At 38.8% G+C, this 7,639-nt stretch overlaps 1 pseudogene; it reads right to left on the minus strand.

The window, feature by feature from the left end:
• Positions 1 to 400: 400 nt before the first annotated feature.
• Positions 401 to 1,123, minus strand: LOC102749459 (oxaloacetate tautomerase FAHD1, mitochondrial-like; annotated as a pseudogene).
• Positions 1,124 to 7,639: the final 6,516 nt, after the last annotated feature.

Consider the following 7,639-nt stretch of genomic DNA (forward strand, 5'->3'; position numbering starts at 1 on the left):
GTGGAAATTTTATTTTTACAAATACCTTCAGATGATTATCATGATGAAGGAAATTTTGGAAATATGATTTTCAACCTCCTTTGCAGATTTTATGTTTTGAATTACTGATCCCAGAATGACCCACTGCAAAGTCCTATCCAGCCCAGTTTTAGGAAAGGTAAGTAAGTTCTGAACATTTGTTTTGATAAAGTCTCCTCTTTGGAAGCTTCACAAAAACTTTAATTTGGTTGTTTCCTAAAAAGCATTCATTCTTCTTTCCATTTCTGGCCCATCTTTTCTAGAACATATTTTCCCTGCAGGGTCCATCTTTCCTAAGTCATAACAATCCAGTTAAGTCATATTTAAAAATTAGTTTCTTAGTAAAGAATTGTCATATTTAATAACCTTTGCTTGCTTCTGTCTAGCTCCCTTCTTTCCTGTAACTTAAGAAGTTAGGGTGCTTTGTATAGACCCAATATTCTGGCCTTTCCACCTTTTAAGGATTTCTCTTGTACTGATGACCCCATGTATGCCAGCCTGGATCTCATCGTTTTCTCTAATGGTTCCAACTCCCTTTGTCATCCCAGTCAAGATGATATCTCCTTCCAAGGTCATTATCTTAGAGACATAGCTGATAATGTGGGGAATGGAAAAGTTCATGGAAGATGTCTCACCCTCCTGCCTGAGTTCACCTTTGAACTTGAGTCAGAGCTTCAGGTTGTGAGGTTCAGGGATCTTCTCTTTGGGGATGAACATACTGACAAGGTAGGGGGCCATGAAGCTCTTGGCCAGAGTCCAGGGCAGCCCCTTCTTCTTGCACTTCTTTCCCTTCATGTCTCTGGTGGTCATGTCCAGGCACAGGGCATAGCCTGGCACATAGTCCATGGCTGAGGCCTCTGGGATGGTGTGACAGCACCTGCATATCACCATGCCCAGCTCCAGCTGTGGTGCAGGTTGCAACTATGGGCTGGCATGAGGATGGCAAGCCCTTGGGGGCATAAGTGGTGGACCATCTCTGGAAGAACACCTGCTTGCTCAGTACTGAACTCTGCATCTCCCTGGTATGATCTGCCTAGTTCCTGTCCATGCACATGATGTTCTTCCCCAACTCCCGGAAGTAGGACAGCAACCTGGAAGCTGCCATGTCTGGGCAGGTTGACTCTGGAGTCATCTAGTGTACCATTTTATTATTTTATTTTATTATTTTATTATATAGATGTATTTCATTTATTTAGTGAGAGAGCATGTGCATGGAAGGAGGGGCAGAGGGAGGGGGAGAGAGAGAATCTCAAGCAGACTCTCCACAGAGCATATAGCCAACATAAGGCTCTATCACACCACCCTGAGATCATGACCTTAGACGAAATCAAGAATCAGGTGCTCAACCGAATGAACCACCCAGGCGCACCTAGTGTACCATTTTAAAACTATATTTTTGGTTACTTTCTTAGTGGTTGCCCTGGTTAACTTCTTCACTTAAAACAATCTAGTTTTATTAAACTAATTTTATTTTGATATTATATTAAAAAAAACTTCCCTCCAATATACCTCCATTCCCTCTATCCTTCTTACATGCTGTTATTATCATGCAAATTAAGCTTTTAAACAGCCATCAACACATCTTTTGTCTATTATTTAATGCTAATGTCTTTTTAAAAACATAGAAGGATGAAGTTACAAATAAAAATTATTTTATACTCTTTTATTTGTCTATGTAGTCACCTTTACTAGTGCCCTTTATTTTTTCATATAGATTTGAGTTTTTGTCTACTATCCTGTCCTTTCTGCCTGAAAGAGTATCTTTAGTAATTCTCATATATCTTCTAGTAACATTTTTCTATGTTCTGGTTTATCTGAAAATGACTTAATTTCTATTTTATTTTAAAATATTTGAAACTATAAATTCCCTGCTAAGCACTGCTTTAGCTGTATCCTATATGTTTTGGTATGTTGTGTTTTCTATTTCATGTATCTCAAAGTATTTCCTAAATTCCTTTGTGATTTCTTCTGAGGGCACTTGGTCATTTAGAAGAGTGTTGTTTAATTTCATTATGTAGGGCCTAATTGAAGCAGAGTAAAGCAGCATGGGTGCCATCCTTGTTCTGGGCCTAGCACACATATTGATGTAGCTGGTCCCATTGAGTTGGCTGGAGGTCATGTGCCACTGTTAACACTAACTCAATTCTACTGCTCAGTTTTCTGAATCCCCTAAGCAGTTGTTACCACTTTCCAATCTTTTGTTTGTGCAGAAAATGCCTTTCTTCTTTTTTCTCAAATGTCAACTCACTTTGCATCTTTTTTTTTTCCTTTTTTCTTTCCCTGGGGGATAGAGGAGAGATAAAGGCATTTTCCTTCTGTCTGATGCAGTCTGCCTATTAGCAGACAGCTAAGACTTTGGACATGCCAGGGCTTAAGGAATTTCCAAGTCTCTGGAAATAAAGCTTTAGAGAATAAAAGTTGAAAGCACAACCAGAAATTATTTAAACTGGGGTATCACAGTAGTACCACCTCTTGGAAACTCTGAGAGGAGATTCAGACATGTTGATTCTCCATTACATTCATCCTGTCATTCAACAACTCAAGAAATCCAGAGACTTCTTGATTTATGCATCGAGTCCAGGCTCCTTTACTCAGCTTTCAAGGCTAATAACTCTCCTTTTCTCATTGACTCCTATTTCCTAGTCTTTTGCAAATCAGATATTCCCAGAAGTATGATCATGATCACTGTTCCTACACTGGATTGGAATTCAGAAAATCTGGGTTATGATGTTCTGATACTGGTGTTGTCATCATAGGATATGGGATTGAGAAAACAGTGTGTTGAGTACACCTACTATATGTCAGAAACAGGTGCTTACCCTTTCCATGGATGCTTCATAATTAAGTGGTACAGCAACTTTTTGAGTAAAACATTTGGGTTTTTTGGGTTTTTTTTTTTTACTTAGAGATGAGGAAATTAACACCAAGAACAAAGAAGGATTTGGCTTTGGTCATTCAGGGATACTTTGGCAGAGAAAAGCTCTTTCTAATATAATATCCTTCCTCTCCTCTAAAAGAAAATAGAAGAGAAAAAATTGGTGAACTATTTAAATTAATAAAGACCAAATGTAAATGAGCTTAAACTTCAGCAAGAGAAATTAAGTTTCACTTAAATAAGAACTTCCTGAGAGTAAGGGCTCTTGGACCCTGGAATCATCTGACAAGAGTCTTGTACTACCTCTTCCCTCAACAAATGAAAAAACCATCTAGAATCCCCACCTCCATTTAATAGCCTCCTCAAACCATATTAGCCATTTGGTACACTTTTCCCCTAATTTTCAGGAAGTCAAGAGGAAGGACAAAATATCTTGAAGTGACTTCCCCCACAATGACTGTTTGGTTGCAGCAAGCACGTGGGCCAAATGTTAGGCTAATGAAAGTGACAAAGCTACCCTTGAGCTGGGCTTAGAAGGAGGGTGATGAGACACCTACATTTATTGCATAGATTGTATTAAGCCACATGCAATGGGATCTGGGGAGGCCAAAACAACAGGTAAAGAAGACATCATTTATAATAATTGTGTGTTTAGGGTTCCTCCCATATTTATTTCATATGTGGAATTTAAGAAACAAAACAAATGAGCAAAGGAAAGGAAAAAGAGAGAGAGGCAAACCAAGAAACAGACTCTTAATTGCAGAGAACAAACTGATGGTTACCAGAGGGGAGGTGAATAGGGGGTTGGGTTAAATAGGTGATGGGGATTAAGGAATGCACTTGTTGTGATGAGCATGGGGGTATTGTATGGAAGTGTTGAATCACTATACTGTACACCTATATTGTAGCTAACTGGAATTCAGATAAAAACTTGAAAAAAAAAACCACTAAAAAAACACCACCACCACCACCACCAATGACAACAACAAAAACAAAAACCCAAAAAGCATATGAAGCATAAAATTGGTGAATGAAATTCTTCAATTTTCATGATGACTATTTTGGAGATTTTTGTTTTGTTTTGTTAATAGAAAGTGTCAGATTATTTTTAATTTTTTTTTCTGGAGTATCTGTTTGCTAATGTCTTAGTCTGACTTTGGTCTACTTATTTGATTTATTTCTTAAATTCTACATAGAGAGAGAGAGAGAGCACATGAGCGAGGGGAGGAGCAGAAGGGGAGGGAGAGGGTGGGTAAAGAATCTCAAGCAGACTCAGCACTGAGAGTAGAGCCTGACACAGGGCATGATCCCACAGCCCTGATATCAAGGCCTGAGCTGAAACCAAGAGTCCGACACTTGACCAACTGAGCCACCCAGGTGCCCTGACTATTCAATTTCTTAAAGAGGATACTAGTTGTTGATGTCCTAGCCTTAAAGCATAGGAGATATTGTTTCTAACAATGCCTGAACTTCAAGCTGTCAGATTGAGTCTTCTCTAGCAAAGTTCATAAACCATGGGACTCAGAGATGAGGTATTATTTGATATTTTAAAATGTGCATTCTGTTCAGACCTTTTACTTTTTTATTCAAATATAATTAACATACAGTGTTATATTAGTTTAGGGTGCACAATATAATGATTCAACAATTCTATACATTCTCAGTACTCATCATGATAAGTGCACGCCCTAATCTTCATCACCTATTTCACCCATTCCCCCACCCACCTCCTCTCTGGAAACCACCAATTTGTTCTCTAAGAGTCTGTCAGAGAAAGACAAATACTATATGATTTCACTCATATGTAGAATTTAAGAAATAAATCAAATTATCATAAGTTTAAAAAAAGAGAGGCAAACCAAGAAACAGACTCAACTATAAAGAACAAACTGATTTTTACCAAAAGGGGGTTGGTGGGGGGATGGATTAAATAGATGATGGGGATTTAAGAGTGAACCTGTGATGAGGACTGGGCATTGTATGGAAGTGGTTAAATCACTAAATTGTACACCTGAAACTAATATTACACTGTATGTTAACTAACTGGAATTTAAATAAAAACTTTAAAAAAAGAGTTTATTTTTTTGTTTGCTTTTTTTTCTTTGTTCATTTGTTTTGTTTCTTAAATTATACACATGAGTAAAATCACATGGTATCTGTTTTTCTCTGAGTGACTTATTTCACTTAGCATTATACCCTCTAGATCCATCCAGGTTGTTGCACTTATTTGTATTTTGATCTAAAGTGCTGGCTGGAGCTTATACTATTTTCATGGTAGAACCAGAACAAATAATTTCCTTCTTTCTCTTCTTACTAGTAGCTTATTCCAAGGAGTTACTCTGCTTCCATCTCTTTTGCAGGCCTTGCCACCTAATAAGGTCACATTTATTTGCTGTGTGACTTTGGGTGAGTCACTCCACATCTCTGAGTTCCAGTTTCTGTATCTGTAAAATTGAGACAATGAACAGTGGTGTGTACTCTTCCCAGATGAAATAATTGGTGAGAATGTTCTTTGGAAACTAAAAAAACATGCCACATATGGAAGAGGTTGACATCTATGTTCAAGGCACAGAAAGATGAGATTCTTTCCAGGAAGTGGATTTTCTTCAGAAAACTTTCCTCAGCTTCTACCTGCTCTCCCCATGAGAAGCTTTGGGCTCAGGCCTAGCTGTTCTCAGAAGGAAACCCACCTGACCCTAGTTCTTAATATATGTGGTAAAAATCATCTATGTTTGGTCATCAGAAACATTTCTGACTTCCTACCTGGCTCAGGCCCTAGCTTTAGCCCAGCCCCAAAGTGAATAAGTTTAAGTAGATGAGTGACCAAGGAACTGTGGTGATTTTATGGTTGGATACTGAGCCTAGAGAAAAGAAAAGACTGACTTCCTCTGACCTGGCAAAAGAGAAAGAAGATAGAAAGGGCTCCATGGAAGTATTGAGCGTGCAAGCCTTTGAAGATAGCCATCTTCTGAGTGAAGATAAAAAATAAAAACAGAATAAGGTGGTAAAAATAAGGTCCAGTGGCAGAGGAGGCTCCCTTTTGGATATTAAGGGAAAGGACAGAGATAAATGGGGGATGAGACCTAGAACAAGGGCATGACTGAAAAAGACTGAGCAGGTTTTATGACTTCCATAAGAATGTGATGTGATGGTTCAATATGGCAATGTGGCTGGCACCTGTCTGCTGAGAAAAGAGGAAGAAATATTCCCTTGAGAAATAGTTGGAAAAGTGAGTTTTTTTTTTTAACCTGGAGACCAGAAAATAGAGGGTTTGGCCAGTGAAGACAAAGTAGACAAATAGTTGTATTACTTGTTTTTCCAAAGTCAGAGCTAGCACCCATGGTGGGAGCTACACTCAGAGGTGGATTTCAACTCAAAATAAGAAATTTCTGACAATCAGAGTTATCTAGACATAGAATGGACTTCTCAAAAAATAATGAGTTTACAGATACTGGAAATGAACACCCAGAAGTTAGAAGGCATTTAGGCAAATATTCTCAAAAGGAGATTGGGACCTACGAAGAGTTGGGTAAGAGGAGAATGGTATTTACTTTTAGGCCTGAGATGAATATATATGATTCTAGGAGAAAATCAGTTTGAAACACTGAGTTCTTAGCTAAATAGACAGAACTACATTATGACCTCTGTCCATATCACTTTTCCTATTTTTTTTTCTCTTAGAAAATGTGGTTTCCTGTCAACATATCTCCTACAGAGATAGCTGAAAAAACTTTGATTTTTGTATTCTTCACATTCACCTAAAATAATTCATACCTTAAAGATCCCTCTGGAGAACTTAGCCTTAAGGAAAAATATTTCAGGAAATCCCAAAATTTTGCAAGTGCAACTGTAGGTTGCTGCCACTGAGCAAGTTGTCCTGTGACTGGAGGCATCCTCCTGTACCCCAAAGGAGAGAATGCCTGGCTATGAGCCAGCCCTCATTCTTCTGCAGTAATTGGCATGAGACATAGGGAGTGGGTTGCCCCTGATTTATCAGAAAATCCCCAGAACAAAAAGGTCATTTACATTCTTGTTCAGGATACTCTTGGTGGCTCTTAAAAGAGACTTGGAGGTAGGTGGAACGTACAATGCCAAATACTCCTGAAAACCAGGGGAATCTTTTTGCCATTCTCTTCCTTTCTTTTAGCCCATGGTCCCTTGCCATAAATAAGCAGGCAGAAAGTGGGAGCCTTATAAATAAAGCCAAACTTAAGTGAAAAAATCAAAAGGCTACAGTCAGCTTCTTTCTTCAAGGTAATGGGTGGCCACTATGGAAGGTGGAAGATTGCCATGACAACACACTGAGAGACAAAATATGACAGTAGGGGTTACATGTAAAGCTACTTCCTGACTCCCACAATGGAGATTGGGAAGAAGTAAAATGGGAAAATTCCTGAAGGATTAGGAGAATTTCTCAGATAAAAGAGGTTACACTGGGTAGCAAGCTACAAACAGGACTCAGTGCTCACATCCTGGATATGGTACTCACATTGTACACAAAGCATCAGTACCTCCTATTATATACAGAGCATAAACATTGCATTACATGGGGAGCAAGATGGCGGAGGAGTAGGAGACCTGGATTTCGTCTCCTCTCAGGAATTCAGCTGGATAGGGATCAAACCATTCTGAACACCTACAAACTCAACAGGAGATCGAAGAAAGGAATAGCAACAACTCTCTGAACAGAAAAGCGACCACTTTCTGGAAGGTAGGACGTGCGGAGAAGTGAATCCGAGGCGATAT

The sequence above is a fragment of the Leptonychotes weddellii genome, unplaced genomic scaffold (assembly GCF_054177405.1).
Source record: "Leptonychotes weddellii isolate Sample4059 unplaced genomic scaffold, ASM5417740v2 HiC_scaffold_6738, whole genome shotgun sequence".
Taxonomy (NCBI): domain Eukaryota; kingdom Metazoa; phylum Chordata; class Mammalia; order Carnivora; family Phocidae; genus Leptonychotes; species Leptonychotes weddellii.